We start from the raw sequence: 21,200 nt of genomic DNA, 5'->3' as shown, positions 1-21,200 counted from the left end.
TCCTCAGAATACCAGACAGCAGGCCTAGGGCAGAGCCATGGACTTTCTGAGCTCTGTTTTCTAAAGCACAGATTGCAACAGCCGAGAGCTGGGTGTTCCTGTCCAATCTGTCCTCCCCACAGTTACCAAAGCTCTCTTCTTAAAAGAGGGATTTCACTCTGTTGCTCCCTTACTCTACTCACGGGCTTCTGTGGCTGGTGGGAACAAGTCCAAACCGGGTTTGCATTCAAGCCTCTTTGTGCCAGCCTCCTCCACAGGCAAAAGGTCTGTGTGAGCTGCCCCATCACCCAGAGGCAAGGCCAGCTCCCTGGTGCCCTGGGCTTTTCTAATGACCTTGCTCCTACTGAGAATCCGTCCCTAGACCATCCAAATCTACATGATGCTGAAACCAAACCAAGGTCAAAGGCATACAGCAGCAGCCCCATGAACCCGGCTGACTTTCTCTGACCAGCTGTGGGTGTTTGTTACATGGACATTGAGGGGAGTGGTGTGCATCCTGAGAGGGGAGTGTGGGCATACGCACATATGTGTTAATTATATGTGTTACTGTTCCTAATACACACAATCTGGAAAGTCCATGTAGCCACTGACTGTTACATAAGCTCACATTGACTTTTGACAGATTCCATCTGTGACCAGCCCACAGTGGCAATGAATGAAGAAGTGTAGTTTCAATACGGCCATTGATTGATTTTCGTTTTCTCTTTTTTCAGTAGTAGGGAGGGAACCCAGGGACTCACACTTGCTAACATGTTTCTACCACTGAACTATACCCCAGCCCTGAGAGCTACATTTATGTGAGCTGCAAAAAACAAAACCAAGATCCATGTCAGCACCTCACTCATCTGTTAATGACAATCCCAACTTCTCTGCTGAATTAGAGACCAGTTTTCAAATACTAGATTATTTCCTGTACGTGCGTGCATAGCAGACATGAACTACAGCATATTCGTGGAGATCAGAGGACAACCTTGGGTGCTGGTCCTCATCTTCCACCTTGAGAGTCGCTTCCTACCTCTCACCTTGAGCCAGAGTATCTTGTTCCACACCAGGCAGGCTAGCCCACAGGCCTCCAGGAATCCCCTGCCTCCACCTCCCATCTCAAGCAGGAAGGCTGGGCTTGCAGTCGCTCCTCACCTTGCCTGGCTTTATGAGAGTTCTGGGAATTCAGACTCAATGCTCAAGATGGTACAGCTTTTAGTCACTGGGCCATCTCGCTGGCCTCACTATGGCACTTTCACACATATATATATCATTATACCTTGCTTCACTCAGGCCCTCCTCCCCTTTCTGACTCTCTCACTGGTCCCCTTCCTACCTACTAATAGCCTTCCTTTCGCTTTCATGTCATATATGTGTATATACATAATTTATAAATTTAGATTCATATGATAAAAAACAAGATTTTTTTATTTCTTCTCTTGAATAGCCTCTATTATTCCCCTTCTTCTTTCCTCCAGTTCTCTTCCTCCTTCTTCCAGAAGAAAGAGGGAGAGAAGGAGAGAAAGACAGACAGAGAGAGAGAGAGAGAGAGAGAGAGAGAGAGAGAGAGCTCACATTATGTATTTGTCTGTCTGCATTTGGCTTCTTTTGCTTAACATGATGATCGCCAGATCCATCCATTTTCCCAGTAAAAAGACATTCTTCTCTCTGCCATTTCCAGTGAATTTCTTTCTTCTCTATGGCTGAATAAAATTCTCTTGCACCACATTTTCTTTTTTCACTCATCTGTTGATGGACATCTAGTCCTGGTTCCATTCCCTGGTTATTGTGAATAAAGCAGCAATAAACATGGATGTGCAAGGGTCTCTGTAGTGAGCTAACTTAGAGTCCCTAAGAGTAGTTGTACTTTCAGGTTGTTGTAGAACCTCTGCGCTGATTTCCATAGTAATGACAGAAGTTCACATTCCCATGAGCACTGTGTAAATGCTCCTCTCCCCATCCTCACCAGGACCTGTCATTTATTCCCTTGATGATGGGGAGACTGTTCCCTCTGACTGGGTAAGATCAAATTTCAATGCAGTTTTCATTTGTAGCTCCTGATGGCTGAGACTATTGAAATGTTTGTCAAGTATTCACTGACTATTTGTATTTCTTCTTTGGAGAGTTACCTGTCAAATTCGTTTGCCCATTTGTTGACTTGATGATGATGATTTGGCCATTTAATTTTTAGAGCTGTTTACAGATTCTAGCTATTAGTCTGGTGGACAAAGGTTTTTCTCTCATTCTGTAGGCTCTGCAGATTGTCCCATGCTCTAACTCTAGAGTAAGGATTCAGCAAGCTTTGACTCTAAAGGAGCAGAGAGAGAATCATTAACTTTGTGAGCCGTTCAACCATGCAGCCACGGAGCCATGCAGCCACGGAGCCATGCAGCCACGCAGCCATGCAGCCACACAGCCATGCAGCCACGCAGCCATGCAGCCATGCAGCAGTTGAATCACAAGCATTCAACTTTGCCACCATAGTGAGAAATCAGCCACAAACATCGGTTAAACTAAAGATTGTCGATAACTATGTCCTAATAAAACTTTTACGAAAACAGGCAGGAGCCCAGAGTTGGCTCCCAGGCTGGAGCTTGCCAATCCCTTGTCGGAACACTCAACAGAGCAATAAATCAAGCCCTGTTATGTAGTGTTTGTTTACAGATCAGCCACTGTGGCTGTTCAAATCCATCAACAATGGGAAATAACTAGACGAGGAGTGAGGGACGAAGATGGACAGCCGGGCATTTCCTGGGAGTGTCACACACCACAATGCACTGTTCTATGATCTTTCATAGCTCCTGGTGGTTGGCTAATAATATTCTTGGACGAATGGGTCCTTCTGAATTCCCCAACCTCTTGCTTCTTCCCCTTCACTTGGCATTCTGATCACATATGTCTTTCTCAGTGTCTAAACTCTTCATATTTATTATTTGTGTGTGTTTGAGTGTGGGGGGGGGGTGGAAAGGTGTGTATTGGGCCCGAGAACAACACCGTATATTTTGTCAGAGTCTCTTGCTGAACTCCAGCTCTCCTTTTCAGCTAGTCTGACTAGCAAGCTTAAAGGATTCCCTGTCTGCCTCAACCTCGAGGACCAAGCCTTTAATACATGGGCCTTTGGGGGCCATTTATCCAAATGAAAGCAAATTATCAGATCATATAATGCTTTTTGAATTTGATCTATAATGACAGACATGTTTAATAGCCAGATCACATGATCTATAATGATAGATATGTTTAACAGCCAGATCACAAGATTCCTGAAAACGTACCAGTTGTTTCTCTTTAGCCATGTGAGTTAGCTCCAGCACTCTATGGATGGATAAGAAGCTGTGTGGGCAGAGCTTTCCAGAACAGTAGCCGCCCCCATTCCAGAAGCCTGGAAGAAGGGAAGCCATCCCACAGCCCAAATTCTCTCTACATCCCCCTGCCCCCTAACCCCACACTCCCCTACCTTTCAGGCCTCCCAACCTCCCATCCCGCCCACCCCCCACCTGCCCATCCTGGGGTCACTCTTCCTTACTGTTCTTGACTCTGCCCTTTCCGGTCCCCTGAGAACCTCAGCCTCATTGGACCAAAGCTAACTCCCCTGCTCCAAAGAGAAACGGACAAGCTCTTTTGGGCTTGGCGGCTTTGCATGGAGCCTTGCCTTACTCTGGTGTTCACACTCCCTTCAAGGCCAGGTAGAACACTTAGCCTCCAAGTCGCTTCTCTCACCTGTCAAAGACACATAAATCTCCCCATTGCCAAATTCCCAGAGTCTGTTTACCGGAGGAGTTAGATCCTCTATTTGATATTGGTTACGATCTCTTGTTCCTCAATTTACAAAGCCGTAGGGAAGAGAAACTCTCCTTCATTGTCTCTGTCTCAGCCAGGAGATAGACAGGCGCCAGGGACTTACTAAATGCCTATCTCTTACACACAGAGAACAGCAGGTGGTCACAAGGTGGGGATTTGTTTTAGGCCCAGGTTAGAGAGAATATGGCTTCAGTTCAGGGAATGGGGAAACGAAACTGAAAGATAGTCATCGTTTGTACTCCTGCGGTTCAAGACCAGCCTAAACCAATGAGAAGTCTCAGTGAACGTAGTTAGTCCATGTACCCTGACTACTCCCAGTGGGCCTGTTCCCAAGATGGCAGCAATGGCCAGCACCTGCAACCTCAGCCAACGTCCCTGAAGAGGGGAAACATGTACAGAATCATGTGAGGAGGTCAGGGTAGACCAGCAATTGGTCTCATCACTCCGACCACCTTCCATTGGTCAGATCTCAGCCTCACGGCTCTCCATACCCAATGTAGATAGTTGGGACAGACAACTACCATCCTCGTGGGAATACAAGCCACCCAAAGGCAACTAACTGTCCCAGGTTCAAGAGAAATGGAGTAACCAAAATAGGCCAATATGGCCCTTTAGTGAACCTTATTGTGTAGAACTAGGCACAGGCATTCAGAAGGGGTGGTTAAATCCCAACACAGTTGGACCCTGTTTTTGGCAACAGTTTTAGACCATGGAAGAATCATACTTCATTGAGAAGGACCAGCCAATGAACTTGAACTCTCAAATCCTTTCAGTCCTAAGACAGCCTATGTTCCACAAGTTTGCAACACCCATCCGTCACCAAGGACCTTAAATTATCTCACATTGTCACTGACTTCTCGTATCCAGTGGCTCTCAACCTCTCTGAGCACAAAGCAAACAACCTCAGTGAGACCGATGGGAGTTTGGAGTTCCGATACTCCACACTCTTTAGGAGTCTTTAGGAAATCTACTGTGTAGAGCCGACCTAGAGATGCCAAATGCTACCAGGAATGCCCTGGCATCCTCTCAACTCCAGTAGCTCCAAGAGGGAGCAGTCCCCAGTTTATATTTTCTGGATGAAGACAGAGATTTGACTTATTGTTTGTAAACAGTTGTCACTTGGAACTGGCAAGTTCTAGGCCAGTCTCAAAACAAACCAAACAAAACAAAGACAATAAACCAGCATGGATAGCACCTGGGGAGTGACACTACGGTTGTCCTCTGGCCACCAAGTGCATCTGCACACACACACATTTATCACCAAGACTTAACAGGCACGACATGCTCTGAAATTTTTTTTTCTTATTTATGAGCCGTGAAATGAGAATGAGAAAAATAGCCAAAGTGGAGTGGACACAGCCCCAGGACAAACTCTCTCCAAAATGCCAAGCTAGAAGATGGTAGAATCAGACCACAGCCCAGACTAGGAGTTGGAGTGTAAGGTGGGCGACAGTAATCATACTGATCTTGAACAACATTCATATGTGGAGTCGTGTAGAGCCAGCTGTTGGGCTACAGAAAACCAAAAATAAAAACAAAAGCTCTCACCCGCCTCAAGCAAAACTGAGATGACTGTTAAGAATGTTGGGTGGGGGCTGGAAAATGAGCTCAGTGGTTAAAAGCACTGGCTCTTCTGCTAAAGGACCTGGGTTCAATTCCCAGCATCCATATGGCAGCTCACAGCTGTCTGTAAGTCCAACTCCAGGGGATCTGAGATGTATACATGCATGCAGAACACTCATATACATAAAACAAAATAAAATTTTAAAAAAAGAAGAAGAAAGGATGTTGGGTTTGACATTTCTAAACCTTGAGGCTTCGAAACTTGAGTGTATTCACATTGGTTTCTCAAGAGAGGAAAAGAGAAAAAGAACAAAGGTGATACATGTTATAAGTAAAAAGATGCTAATTTTAAAGCAGCTAAATTTACCAACAGGATGGAAAAGGATCGCCACAAACAGACGATAACAGATCACCCGGGCCCTTTGGAAAGCAAGAATTAGACATTTACCAGCGACAGCACAGAGAGCCCTAGATGAGATCACAGCAGTGGTTTCGTGTGGTATCTCCCGCCATCCCCAGCAGAATGCCCCAAAGTAAACACATGCTTTGGGTGTCTAGAGAATGATAAAAGACATGGCAACCTGCCATGACTTCAAATATGTGACACTCCCAAAGGGGAAACCAAGGCAAACCATCATCTTCGCCTAGGTTTATAAAAGAAAACCCTGTGCTACAAAGTGTGCGTCTGGGATGGTTTGTGAAAACCAAGCAGTGATGAAAACTACAGTTGCCTGAGCCAGCAGACCCCACTAGGGTAACAGTCATGAAGCTGGGCTTCCTCACAGCTCCCCAGATCGCCATGAATGAGTCCTCTCCCGGGACACTGGATCCAGGGGAACTAACTGTGAATTGTAATTTCCTTCAAAGAAGAAAAAAAAATCAGGGACTAGGGAGATCAGTTGGTAGAGTGCTAATCTGAGTTCAAGGTCCAGAGCCCACATTCTAAAATAATAATAAAATAGCTGGACTTGTCTCGTGCCTTTAATCCAGCATTCAGAAGGCAGAGGCAGTACAATCTCTGTGAGTTCAAGGCCAGTCTAGTCTAAAAAGGGAGTTTCGGAACAGCCAGAGCTTCATGATGAGACCCTGTCTCAAAACAAAACAATTCAAAAAACCAGGCATGATGGTGAATGTTTGCAATCCTAGAGCAAGGAGGCAGAAACAGTGGATACAGCCTGGCAAATTCCAGGCAAGCCTCAAAAAACAGTGTGGATAGCATTTGAGGAATAACACCCAAAATTGTCCTGGGCCTCCAAGTGTGCCTGCGCACACAAGACACGCAGAGACAGAAGAGAAGAGGAGGACAAGGAGGAGGAGGAAACAGTTTAAAAGGAGACTTCTGGGTCAGGAGGCTAAGGCAGGCGTATCAGGAATTCAAGGCCAACTTTGACCACATAGGAAGTTCCAGGTCCACTTTGGTTGTGTAGCAAGACCCTGAATAAAAGAAAAGGCTCTGGTGACTGAGGACAAAAGCCTGTCACTGTGGTGAGTGTCCTGGGGAGCCCCCTGACCTGCTCTTTCCTTTCTGGAAACCTTGCCAGATCCCTGCCACACTGACTTTGGGTTTGGCTCTGTGTCTTGCCATGGTAAAAACTGCCAAGGATGAGGCTCACAGTGGCTTCTCCTTTTGAAATCCTTATTTCCAAAGACCTGGGCCACAAGGAGAGAGGTCTGCCCCCACAGTTCGGCTTGTATCCCACCCAGTCGAATTCAGTCAGAATGAATCTCAGACTGTCCCCAGAAGACGTGAAGTAGCTTGAAAATGAAAACAGCACACCAACAGGAAATGATGTCCCCAAGGAGATCACAGGGGAAAGGAACTTGAACCCAGATCAAATGCTCCTGAAACCAAAATGCACCTTGAATTTTTCAATGCTATGATCAGCTATTTGCCTTTATTGTTTATATTAGTTTAAGGCTGGGTGTGTTACTCACAACCCAGGACGTGTGCATAAACAGTGGATACCTAGTAATTTCTTCTATGGTTCTGTTTGTTTTCCTCTTTGAGAACTAACTCACTCACTCTCTCTCTCTCTCTCTCTCTCTCTCTCTCTCTCTCTCTCTCTCTCTCTCTCTCTCTCTCCAACTGTTCCCCTCATTCAAAAGAGAAATATATTCTAAAGAAGACAAGAACTACCCCTTCTCAAGTCAAGAGGAGGTGTACAGGCCCACCATTTGAATGGGAGTCAGCCTCCCCTGGGTTTCCGGACTAACAGATAAAAGATGGTCGCTTTCTAGCGGCAACCTGAGATGCCAGAGTCACATGCAGCTCTACTTCCAACCTGGTGAACAAAGTCATTTAAGAAATGGAAAGTCCTGGAATATTCCAGACCCTGGTTTCAACACTCACCCCTTTTACATGGCATGTGTACCCTGGGTGAGGGGTATCACATTCTCTTTTCTGACTAGGAGTCCTGGTCCTGACTCTCTAACCTAAAGCTTCCACATGAGCATCTTGAAAGCAAAGGGGGTGGTGGAACTTTCTCCAGGGTTCTCTTCGGCTCTCTCCCATGCTTGAAGGTCTGCTGAAGGCCTGCTGTGGTCTGAGTATTTGAACCCAACGTTCATATATTGAATTTCTACCCTTTCCTCCAAGTAATAAATACCAGGAAGGAGAGATTTTTGAGGTAATGAGGACATGAGAATGAGGGAAGGTTAGTACTTAAAAAAAAAGAGGCCCAAGGGAGCTCTCTCACCCCTTCCACCACGAGAGAACACCACGAGAAATAACACAGACAGACTACGAAGTAGATTCTTTCCAGACACCAAATCTGCTAACATTTTGATCTTGGTGTCCTAGCTTCCAGAACTGTGAGACATCCGTTTTCTGTTCTCTGTAAGTCACCCAACCTGTGGTAGTTCATTACGACAGTCAGATGGACTAAGATAAGGGCCTCTGGTATCCAATAAGAATGCTTAACAGCACCCAGCTGTGCTCTGGGTAACGTTCCCTACCTTTCCTCTTTCTTGTTATTATGTCCCATGTTTGTCGAATATAAAGATTGAGTCATAAAGCTAATAGTAGGCCAGCAAGGTGGCTCAGTAAGGAGATTGCTGCCCAAGCCTGATGACCTGAGTTCAATCCCCAGAACCCATATAATGGTAGACGGAGAGAACTGACTACAGAGTCGTCCTCTGACTCCAGACACACACCACAGTATGTGCACTTCCCCACCCCCGCCTCCACAATACATAAAAAAATAAAATAAATTTAAAGTTAACGGCTACTCGGTATGTGGCTAGCTTTCCACTTATTGAATGCCAGTGTGGTGCCAGGTTAGGTGTTTCATATATTGTTCCCAAACCTCTTAACCTACAGCTCCCAGATCTCTCTAGGCAGTGAGTGGAAATAAAAGCAGATTTACAACAGCCCCTCAAATGCTAGTCAGCATTTTGTTCCCACTTTCCAGTGGTCTGTCTTTCCAAAGAGCTCTCAAAATCCATAGCTGTGAATCCTAAGGCCAGAACTATAAACGTTTGTTCCTAGGCTCGCCAACAGAAGGCTCTCAATTCTCCTTATCCTCTGTCTTTCTAAGAGTCCTTGGAGGGAGAGAGGCCCGCAAACTGGAAAATACCTCAGTGCTTATCAATGACAAAACAATGTATTTCCTTGGAAACATTATGCCACCATGAATGAAGGAACACCACCTCCCCACAAGGGTAGAGATAAAAACCTTCAGCTTCAAGATACAAGAGGTAAGAGAAAGTGTGGAATTCAGGGATGGTGGTGCACATTTGTAATCCCATCCTGCCCAAGGCTGAGGCAAGAGGGTCCTGGGTTCAAGACCAGTTCGTGTTACATAGTTAGACCTTCCCACAAAGTAAAACAAAACAGGAGATTCTGAGAGTGAAAAGAGAAAACAAGAATGAGTTCGAGTTTATAAAGGTCAACATCAGATGGAAAACACAGAGGCCTTTGCGGTCGAGGTAGAGGTGACCTGAGGGAGGGAGGACGGGAAGGCAGGAAGATGGCCACTTCAAGGTACTTTGCTATATTTTCTTTTAAATTTCCTTCTTTGGGCTTGGGGAGTGTTCCTATGCCGTGGCATGCCTGTGGAGGTCAGATAATAACCTGCTGAAGCCGGTTCTCTCCTTCCCCCACGCACGTCCGAGAATCAAGCCTAATCACCGGGCTTGGTGCAAGCACCTTTTCCCGCTGAGCTGTCTTCCCAGACCCATGCCGTGAGTCTCAGCCCTGCTCCTGGGTTACGTACAGTGTTTATTGAGTACACTTAAGGCTTGTGTATTTTCACCTTCCTTCCTTACGCCTCGATACAGAAGATGTAAAAGGAAGAAGGAGGGCGTGCTATCTTGCTGCTGGGTCGAAGTGTTTGCCTGCTTTCCTTCTAAGCCCACAAAAGTGCTCAGCTTACAGAACTTCACAGTGGGACCAAGGCAAAAGCACCTGTACTTTTATCCCAGACATCCCTGCATCCTTCCAAGCCTGCTGCTCCTGCCTCCCGGAAGCTGCTGTTCCATGCATGTTGATCTCCTGCACTATCTCAGCATCCAGTGCAGAGAAGCCCCTAGTGACCTAGAGGGCCGGCTCTTTCGATAGAAAAAGGGGGGCTTCAAAAGCTGCCAAGACTTCATTCCTACTGCCAAGTCTCTGGGAAAACTTTCCCTGGGGAGTTTATTACGTTTCCAGTAATAAAGCACTCTATTTTCACCCTCAGCTCTCCTGCCCAGGGTGTGTTAGCGCTCTGGCAGGGAGTTGGCTCAATTAGAGACATATGTTAGCATGGTTAAGAGCCTGGCTTCAGATCAATCACTTTTGAACCCCATTCTGCCACTTACTGCAGGGGTAGCCTTTAGCAACTTAGTTAAATTTTCTGTGCCTCAGTTTCCCCATTTCATCACAGGGATCATAAGTAAGATAAGTAAGATAAGAAGTGATTATACACATTATTAGAATAGTGTGCATATAGCAAGAACAGCTTGAAAACCTCCGGTCATATATGAAAGATGGAGTATTTAACTCATAGGGTTAACAACTGCAGTAAGAAAATGGCAAAAAGCTGGACATGGTGGTGCCTGCTTATAATCCCAGCACTCAGGAAGCGGAGGCAAGTGGGTTGCAAGCTGGAAGCCAGCATGGTATACAGAGAAAGACCTTGTCTCAAAAACTAAACTCTAGGATCAAAAGTCACTTATAAGCAAAACCAGCATGGTTACCTGGATACTGAAGATGAAATAAGCAAGATATATAGTTTCAAGAAGTTTAAGGAGGAAAAAAATAGCGAACGTTTGACAGGAGATAGTGTGTATTAAAGTTTATGGGAGTTAGCCGGGCGTGGTGGCGCACGCCTTTACTCCCAGCACTCGGGAGGCAGAGCCAGGCAGATCTCTGTGAGTTCGAGGCCACCCTGGGCTACCAAGTGAGCTCCAGGAAAGGCGCAAAGCTACACAGAGAAACCCTGTCTCGAAAAAAACCAAAAAAAAAAAAAAGTTTATGGGAGCCAGGCATGCTAACACACTAACCTGTGCCTATGGAGATAGCATGGGGAAGGGGAGGCTGGAACAGCTCCAGTTTGAGGCCAGCTGGGGCTGCACAGTAAAGCCTTGACTCTAAATGACTAACTAAATAAATGTATGGGACTTATCCAAAAGGAAGCAGTAAAAATGGTAGAGCTGTTTCCGAGGAGAATCCAAAGTCCAAAAGTGTGTGGCCTGTCAGGTGTGTTTAGTTACCTCGGTTAGAAATCACCCTGGGTAAGGGTCCAAAGGATCATGAACGAGCACTCACCAGAGTTCTCTTTTCCACCATTCAAAACCCATTTCTATCTCTAATGACGAAAAGTCTAAATGTGACCATGTTACTTCACGGCATCTGAAATGTAATCAACAATATGGAAAGCATATGATGTAAATGATTAACCTTTGGGTGAGTTTGCTTGACAAGGCCCCAGGATGGCATCAAAAGTTTAGACCATGTTTCCTAGTAGGGGTTATGGTCTGACTGGTAGCATCCTTGTGTTTGAACTTCATTGTCTGAGGGACACTTTAAGAAGTGATGAGGTCACATGAGCAGAGAGGGATCCTTTTTCTAGGCTCATTCTGCCCTTCATTCTTCTGCCCTGTGAGGAGAAAGCTGTGCAGCAACCAGGCACCCTCACCAGAGACCAGATATGCTAGGCCTTGGCCTTCCCAGCCTCCAGAGCAGTGAGAAATAAGTCTCTGATGTTATATAGCACCCAGTTTGGGGCTGGGGAAATGACTCAGTCAGGAAAGTGCTTGCCAAGAACGCATGAGGATTTCAAGTTCAACTCCAGAACCCACAGTTAGAATCCCAGTGCTAAGGAATCACAGACAAGCCTAGGCTAAACATTGAACTCCAAGCCACTGAGACCCTGCCGCAAAAAACAAGGAGGATGGTGCCTGAGGAATGACTCTGACAGTTGGCCTCTACCACACACACATACACACACACACACACACACACACACACACACACACACACAAAAGAATGAAAGAACCAAATCCCTCAGTCTCAGATATTCTCATTTGTCCACCCCAAAAGACTAAGAAAATAATAGGAGGATTTTTTTTTAATTTTTAAAAATATTTAAAGGAGTTTTAAAATTAGTATACAAAGTCACGGGTATCATTATGGTATTCTCACACTTTGTTCTAATTGATCCTCTCCCCCACTAGAAGGTGTTTTTTTAATATATAAAAATAGTACAGTCTTACATCAACATATCACAAGCACATATCTTCAGGGCCCTGTCTTAATTCTAAGGCAGTTTGCAAGCCATTGTTTCACAGTTTCCTAATGTTGCCTAATATAATTTTGCATTGCAAACAGAATAGTCTATATTCTAGCATCACTGTCAAAATGCAAAGTACAAAACAACATTTCCCAAAAAAGGAGCTACATCAACTGCTGGGGAAAACTGAGATTATCAAAAGATGTCAGTCAAAGTTCTACAAAAATAGAACCTTTCAAAACTATGAATTCCCCAGTATTACAGCCAACTATGTGTTTAAAGACATTTAGTCCATCAAAGGTATGATTAGGTTGAGCCTCTTGTCCTTGTGAATAATGGTAAGGGCTTGAATTTCTACAATACATTTCACTCTTTCATTTAGAGTCTAGTAATTAATATTTTTTTAATCTAGCAAATGATATCCTGAAGTTTGTTTGTTGTTTTTTGTTTGTTTGTTTTTCAGTATGCATGAAAAAATAGTTTGATAAACACCGTAGTAGAAAAAGGGAGACACTCCATAGGGGTAATGAAGTTTGGGGAGAGGGCTTACAAAGGAGCGTTTTAGCTACTTTTTAACTTTTGAATCTCTTGTCAGCCCTTTAGAATCATCTATGTTCAGGAAATCGATGCAGTAATTTGAGATTGTTCTCATCTCTTCACTAAGATAAGTCTGGAGAACTTCTTTTCAGCACCGTAGTGGCAGTCCTCATCTAGCTTCATCTGCAACACCTAGAAAACACTTTAAAATTAGAAAGGACAATCCAGCCCATCCTGGAGGTTCTGGAGCAGTAGGTGGAGGCCAGAAGCATGTGCTAGGAAGTCCCACCAAAAGCTTATGCACGTCAGAAATGGGGACTGAGAACTGGGAAGAACATCACCCTCATCCCACTCCCACCCACCACTGACCTGTCCCCTGTGACAGGGCATCCTGAGACAGGAGGGTCCAAAACAGAACTCAGAGAATGAGCGTCATGCTACAGCAACCCCCCACCTGCGTATCGTGCAGCTCTGACGTTTAGATGAAGTGTGGGGGGCTTCAGCACCCCGTCATCACACCCCTGAACTTGCAGTCTCTGTCTGGATCTCGCATACCAAGCAGGATTCAGTCCATTCTGTCTAGTGCTAGTGATCAAGGTCAAAGCCAGGAGCTGGCAAACCATGGCCTATTGAACAAACACACTCTTCTCTCTTTACAAATAAAGCTTTATTGAAACCCAGATGTACTCAGTCATTTGTATAGTGCCTAGGGCTGCTTTCAAACTGGAGGGCAGAGTTGACTGGTTAGCACAGAGAACACATAGCCCACTGGGCCTTAAATATTTGCCAGATGAACCTTTACAGAAAAAGTTCACTGATCCTGGGCCTATATCTTCACTTACACTGACCAGTACATAATTTTTACTCATAAGAAAATACCAAGAGCTTGGATCCAGAAGACAACACAATTTTTAGATGAGCAAAAGATTTTTAACTCGATCTTTATTTTTTTCCACCAAGAAAGAAATATGGATAGCAAATAAGGATGTAAAATGATGCTTATAGATTATGAGGAAAAATTAAAGATAGCACTCTGCACCTATTAAAATTGCCTAAAACAGAGACTACAAATGTTGACAGGACACAGTGCAGTGAGAATGCCAGTACAGCAATGGAAGAAAAAAAATGGTACTGCCACTTTGAAAAACATTCTCTAAGAGTTAAATAGTCACCTACTCCAGCATCTGACCATCGCCACCACTGTATCCTCAGATAAATGGAAACATCTGTCTATACAAAGACTGGGACACAAATGTTCATAGCACCTTTCTTTTTAATGTCAAAAAAACTGGGAATTGCCAGACAGGGTGGCTCATACCCTTAAACCCAGCACTGAGGAAGCTGAGACAGGAGGACTGGCATCAGTTTGAGTCCAGTCTGGGCCACAGAGTAAATCCCAGGCCAGCTACAGAAAGTGAGACCCTAGTTCAAAAACTAAACAACCTGCGAATAACCCAAATGTTTGTCAGCAAATGAAGGAAAATAGCAGTCTGGAGAATATCCATACCACAGAATACTATTCAGCAATAAAAACGAATGAACTAAGGGTACATGCAACATGGATGGGTGTCAAAATATACCCAGATAAAGAAGATGCACAAAAGATAGAGTCTGGGGCTGGGTCATAGCTCTGTTGGAAAACTTTTGTTTAGTAAGCATGCCCTGGATCCCACCCCTCTCCAAATCATCTCCTCCCTTCTCCTCTCCTCTCCTCCTCTCCATCTCCTCATCTTTTTCTCAGTGCTGAGGAGTGATCAAATCTGCTTTTCTTCAAGCATGCTGTGCAAGTGCTCTACCGCTGAGCTACATCCCTAGCCCAAAATTAATCAAAAATACTCTGAAGGGGCAAAACTGGAGACAAAAATCAAAGCACTGATAGCCAAAAACACGGGTCCCAGGGAAAGGGCTGACTGTAAACAGGCTCAGAGGCAGCCTCTGAGATGATGGAATCATTCCCCGCCTTAGCTGTGGTTGTGGGGGTTACACAACTACAAATATTTGTCAAAGCAGTCAGCGATTCTCTTCAGAAGTATAGATTCTTCTGTGTGTAAATTATAAGATCTATAGACTCAGGAAAGTTCAACAGGAACCATCCAGAAAGGATTCCTATCAACCAAGTAAGGGATAATTTAAACAGCAGAATTAATAATGGGAGTAACAAGCCGGGCGGTGGTGGCGCACGCCTTTAATCCCAGCACTCAGGAAGCAGAGGCAGGTGGATCTCTGTGAGTTCGAGGCCAGCCTGGTCTCCAAAGCGAGTTCCAGGAAAGGCGCAAAGCTACACAGAGAAACCCTGTCTCAAAAAACCAAAAAAAAATAAAAAAATAAAAAAAAAATAATGGGAGTAACAGATTATAACCCACTGAAGGAAAAGTAGTTCCTAAGCCTAAATTGATATAAATCCATAAACAAATGGGAGAAGAAAAGGTTCATGCTAACAGGAAGATGACCATAAATGTGAATAATAAAATCAGAAAATAAACACTTGACTTTCACTGCAGTATGAACCGAGAGCCACACAAAAATGCAAAAGCTAGAGGATAAAAGTTTGTAGAGAAACTGCAAACCGTAGAGCCGCAGTTTGACTCCATGTGATATCTATCAGTTATAAAAACTTGATGGTTTTGGTGCTGAGGATTGACCCCGGGGCCACACTCAAGGCAAATTGCCGTTGAAAACCCCAGCTTTGCAAAAGAGAAATTTGGTAGACAAATCCAAGAAAATAATTAAAATACATCACCAATAACGTGACAAACTGATACCGGAAATGTCCAGTATAGGAATCAAAGACGTAAGTTTGTGGTAGAATACAAGTTCACCATGCACAAGGCACTAGGTGTGATTCCTCGCACCACAATGAATTACTACATTCATATGTATTAATGCATACATGTATATACGTATGTATCTTTTCTTTCCTACCTTCTATTTATGACAGAAGCAAAACTGACCAGAAAGTACATACGATGTGTGCCGGGTGTTAAGCTGTGCAAAGCAAATCTGACTCCCCACAAGAACATCCATGTCTCTCACCTGTAAAATTAGAATCATGCTCTGCTCTCTTCCTACACTAACATTTTGATTTAGTTTATTTATTATTAGGGGTGGGAGGAATATGTGAAGGTCAGAGGTCACAATTCTCTCCTTCCACCGTGGGTTCTGAGCTTTTTACCCACTGGGACATCTCACCTGCCCCAGCTCTATCATTTTAACACCTGCGTTAGACTCGAGACAGCCTGTGAGTGGAGGCTGAGTCTACCCCACCAACGGAAGTTGTCCCTACATCTAAATGGCAGGCCAAGCCATCCTCCCTCTCCAGCTAGAGTCTTGCCTTGATACCAAGCAGCTGTTGCCTGGTGCAGGCGCGCAGTCGGCTTGGGTCTGAAGTGGAAGCTGCCCCATTCTCTGTTCAGCCCGACGTCAAAGCTTTGCAGGTGGACGCTCCTGTCGGTCTGGGTGGCACTGTGGCCTCCGCAGCATCTGCCTGTGGATATCGGGTGAGGAGGTATGTGGATGCTTGGCCAGCACCCCCTAAGACAGCCACTTGGAATGCCTCTAGTGGGTGGTGATAGTAACCTCGTGTGAGTGCCTGCCATGCCCTCAGGGGGGTCTGGTTGCACATTGAGATGAAGTCAGCAAGATGATGCCAGAGTGCTAAAAATACTCAGAATGGGAGGATTCTGGGATTGATTGGCAGTGGGACAATGAAGTCGAAGACTGCACACACATGCAGGCAAAGATCCAGTAGTGCAAGGGTGGCGTGAAAGGCGACAGATGTATGGCACAAGTATTAGGTGTGAGAGCACATGAGGAAAGATCTGGCGGGGCACTGAGGAACTTTGTCCCCAATCCTTAATTTTCAGAGCAAGCCCCTCCCCCTGATGAAACAGGGATTAACAGGCAACAAAGATTAAAGAAGAGAACTCCGGCCCTTAGGACTAGGGAAAGAGGAGCAGGTGACAAGACGGGAGGAGGGTTTAGTGACTTCAGAGTCCCTTGATCCTAATCTTCCCACGTGTGGGTTTATAATCAGAGGCCCCGAAACAGCCGTCAGCTCCCAGCCTCTCTGCCCACACAGATTAGATACACAGGAAGAAAGGAAGTAGGAAAACTGTTTACCTTTGCTTTACGGTGGTGGTTGTGTTTTTTGGTTTTTGGGTTTTTTCCTCTCCTTTTCTCCTCTGCTCTAAGTCTGTTTGTGTTCTTAGCCCGTTGTCTAATGGGTGCTGGACAAATCTTTCTCCCCTAGTGCATCCTCCTTCCCAGAGTCCCCTCGTTTGCCATCCAGAGCTGTGCACATGGGATCCACAGGAAGATGCTCGCCCCCAATGCTCACTGTACATCACACGGAAGGAGCATCGTCTGTTTGGCAAACCACCAAACTTGGCTCTCTCGGAGGTTCTGGAGAGGGAGATAAAAATGTGCCTTTTGCAGGGCAATGTTTGTAGACTTTGTATCAAATTCTCCTTGCAGACAGCTCTGTGGAGCTGCCGGACACAAAGCAGAACCCCAGGTCCTTCAGGCTGCCAAGCCCCGCCTCCTGCACCACCGCGCTGAAGAATGGTGTGGTCCTCACCTTCTGTGCCTTCCACACCTTCCCGAGTGGAAGAGGTGTATCGAGGGGGTCTGATTCCCACTGCAGCGGTCATACAGGTGGCTCATGACAGAGATCCACAGGCATGGCCTATGAGGTTGGCCTGCAGGCATTATGTTCACGTTACCCCATCCCTGATCATGCCCTGCCCAAGCAGCCTAGGGTCCTCTAGACTTGGGTCTACAGAGACATATAGAAAAATCTTCCTTGTTTCCAAAGCCAACAAAGACTTACTGGGTCACAACCACACTGTCCCAGGAGAAGCCCCTTCTAACTCCCAGCTCACTAAGCCCTAAGGTTAGAAACAGTCAACAATAGAATGATGTCAGCCACAGCCTTTGCCTTCCAGAGACTTGTGACAGGCTACCAAGGCAGGCCTGTGCTCTCCATCTTGGGCACCTCAAGTAAGGGCCAGCAAATCACCTTGCTTCCATGCCACCTACTCCTGGGTTCCTCTTTTGTCCCTGCTCTGTCTTCCGTCAAATCAGTCCCTGGTTTAAGCAAAACCACCAACAGACGACTCATACCTGTTGCCCTGGTAGTCAAGAGGCTGAGGCAGGAGAATTGCCACCAGTTCAAGACCAGCCTTAGCTACATAGTGAATCCCAAGCCAAGCTGATATGGAGAATGAGACCCTGTTTCAAAAACAGTCACAGCATATGTAGAGCAGGCTGGCCTTGAACTCAGAGATCTAACTGCCTCTGCCTGCTGAGTGCAGGAATAAAAAGCATGTGCCACCATACCCAGCAATTCCGAATTCTTGATGTCACTAGGATTAGACTGGTTCATGTCACCATACTCAGATTACGTTATTGTCACTGTGTTGACCTATTCTTGATTTGTGAGATGTTTTTTAAGGCCAAGTTTGCCTTTGCGCAGCAAAGGCTCAAGGCAATTACAGAGGAGTCAGTACATTCTGTGTAGGAGGCAGAAGATGGAGAACTCTGGGGAAAGACCTAAGATAGGGAGATCCCTAGAAACAGGATAAAGGAAGGAAAATCCCAGAGCAGAAGTTGTACTATGCCCCTCCTGCAGGTTTTGCTTAGGGGATAAAGGCGTTTGCTGCCAAAGCTAAGGATCTGAGTTGGATTCCCAGAGCCCATGGCAGAAGGAGAGAACCAGCTCCAGAGTTGCCCTTGAACTCTCGAGCTCACATGCACGTAATAATAATAATAATAATAATAATAATAATAATAATAATAATAATGATAATGATAAATAAAATTTTAAAACAGACAAAAATCAACCCACACTAATGACCTCCCAACAGCTGTGACATTTCTCTTCTCTGTGCATGTAGAATTTGGGAGGAAGCTCTTTGTCCTTGGGCTCTGAGAAAAACATATTAAATAATGTGTCTGTAAAGCTCAAAGACCTTGAACAACTCCAAATGTGCTTTAAATGAGCCTTGACTCCTACCTGATTCCAAATTGCAGTCCCTTCTTAGGATGAAGGGGAACCTCTGGGTGGCCTGGACTCTCATCCTTCCGAATTAGTATCACCCAGTCTCTGGAGAAGAGAAACTTGGCATCATGGAAGGCCAAGATATCTGCTTTGATTACAGAAACAATTCAATTCACAATCATATCAAAAGAATAAACTACTTAGAATAATGACCTTAACCAAAAAGGAAAATAGTGTATAAAATAAAAACAACTAGACATTGCTAAAAGAAACTAAAGAACACATGAAGAAATGGACAAACACTTGTTTTCAGGAATTGTAACATCGTTATCATTAAGCTAGCCACATTACCCAAAATGGTCTATAGACTGAACACCATCTCCATCAAAATCCCAATGGTTTTTTGTTTTTCAGAAACCAGAAAATCCATCCTAAAACTCATATAGACTCTCAAGACACAGTAAATAGCAAAAAGATCTTGAAAAAGGAACACAAAGTTGGAGGTTTCTAACTTTCTAAATGGAAGTTTTATCACAATTCTGTAACCAGAACATCATGGTGTGGGCATAAAGACATGCCAATAAAACAGGACGGACATTAAGACCATTCAGTAGAGAAAGGACAATCATGGATTTTAGGATAATTGAATATATACAAGAGAAAGGATGGAGTGGACCCTTGATACTACATGCAAACATTAATTCAAAACAGATCAAAGACTTGTAAGAAAAACCTAAACCTACACAAGTCCTAGAAGAAAGTAAGACATTCTTCAAAACCTGGACTTGATGGTGATTTCTTGGGTAGGACATCAAAACACAGGCAAAGAAAAAAAATACAAATTGAACTTAATCAAAGTTAAGAATTGTGCCCCCATAAAGAACACAATGGACAGAATTTTTAAAGTAACCTACAGAATGGCAGAAAATATTTTCCCGACTCGGCCACTTGAGGTGTGTGCTACCACACTTGGCCATTTAGGTTTATAGACACCTCTTATACATAGCCTGTAGGTGATTTTATACAGTTTTTTTTTTTTTTTCAGTGTACCTACACCTGGACTGCGACAGATAGCCTGAGGTAAGGTGTAAAAGTTTCCACTCATGATGCCAAGTAGATGCTCAGAAAAGGGTTGACTTGGAAGGATTTCCGACTTCTGATGTTTGGATATTAGTTAGGATATCAGTTAAATTGCTGGGATTTGGGGACAGCAGCATGAGAAGTAGGTTTCTCCTTGCTTTGCAGCCTGGGACACCAGCCCACAGGACACCAGCCACCACATTTATGACCAATCCTCCCACCTCAGTTAACGTAATCTAGAAAGCCACTCACAGATCTGCTCACGAGACGTTCCCACGGCGACTCTGGATCCTCTGAAGCTGGCGATCAAAACCATCACAGACGTTTACCTGGAGTCAGCATGTGCCTCTCTCCGAAAGAGAAGCAGCTTCCTCATGGTTGCATCAGGCTGCCTGTATCCAAGTTTTAATCCTGCTGTACTTCATCTCTTCCCTCCTACCAGCTGTCTGTCAGCGCATACAGAACCAAAACAACCAAGGTTTCGTTCCCTGGGTCTCTGCTGTGATAGTCACCTGGAATATCCTCTTCCTAATCCAGGCAACTTCCTTCTGCCCTCCATTCAAGTGTCCCACCTTCTGCACATGGATCATAACAATTACATTAACCTACATCTCTCCCAATTCTGAGATTAAATTGATGACCAGACTTTAGCACTTTCCTCAGTGGCCCGGTGCTGTGGGATGGTCTGTATGGCAAATTGCCCTGATTGGTCAATAAATAAAACACTGATTGGCCAGTGGCCAGGCAGGAAGTAGGTGGGACAAGGAGAGAGGAGAATTCTGGGAAGTGGAAGGCTGAGGAGCAGAGACACTGCCAGCTGCCGTCATGACCAGCAGCATGTGAAGACGCCGGTAAGCCACCAGCCACGTGGCAAGGTATAGATTCATGGAAATGGATTAATTTAAACTATAAGAACAGTTAGCAAGAAGCCTGCCACGGCCATACAGTTTGTAAGCAATATAAGTCTCTGTGTTTACTTGGTTGGGTCTGAGCGGCTGTGGGACTGGCGGGTGACAAAGATTTGTCCTGACTGTGGGCAAGGCAGGAAAACTTTAGCTACAGCCCGGCGTCACTGGTCTCCTTTTATGTGCAGAGCTCTGGGCTAGAAACTAGATTAGATCCATCAACCACTGTTCTCCAACTGACTCACCCATAACTCTCATCAGGACTAGTAGACGGTCAGGTTCTTAAGGACGAGACCATGAATGTCTTCCCAGGCTTCTGCACAAGACAAGATGCCGGGGCAGATTAAAAGGGCCTCGCTGGTTTTCATTGCCAGCTTAGCAACACAATGGGCATAACAGTGAAAGGACGTTTGGAGTTTGAACAGAATGTCTGGAGGCTGAGTCAGACATAGTGGTGCACACCGGTAATCCCGCACTGGGGAGGAGGAGGGGCAGGAGGCTCAGAGCCACAACAGCCAGCCAGAGCCAGACCCCAGCTCGAAATGCACTAGTTAAGTTAATATGGGAGTTTGAAAGTCTGAGCATAAGCATTTATGTGAGCAAAATTCTTCCTAGAACCCCTCTGTC

The 21,200-nt window shown here is 45.0% G+C and overlaps 1 long non-coding RNA gene across 1 annotated transcript; it reads right to left on the bottom strand.

Moving 5' to 3' along the window:
- Positions 1-1,558: 1,558 nt before the first annotated feature.
- Positions 1,559-20,402, bottom strand: LOC119088016. Its single transcript, XR_005091570.1, has 3 exons — positions 18,604-20,402; positions 16,710-16,991; positions 1,559-2,290 (listed from the first exon to the last, which is right to left on the bottom strand). It is a non-coding gene; the product is annotated as an uncharacterized LOC119088016 (long non-coding RNA).
- Positions 20,403-21,200: the final 798 nt, after the last annotated feature.

This window comes from Peromyscus leucopus, chromosome 5 (assembly GCF_004664715.2).
Source record: "Peromyscus leucopus breed LL Stock chromosome 5, UCI_PerLeu_2.1, whole genome shotgun sequence".
Taxonomy (NCBI): domain Eukaryota; kingdom Metazoa; phylum Chordata; class Mammalia; order Rodentia; family Cricetidae; genus Peromyscus; species Peromyscus leucopus.
The sequence above is the reverse complement of the archived record's forward strand: the minus strand, read 5'-3'. Positions and strand labels throughout refer to the sequence as shown.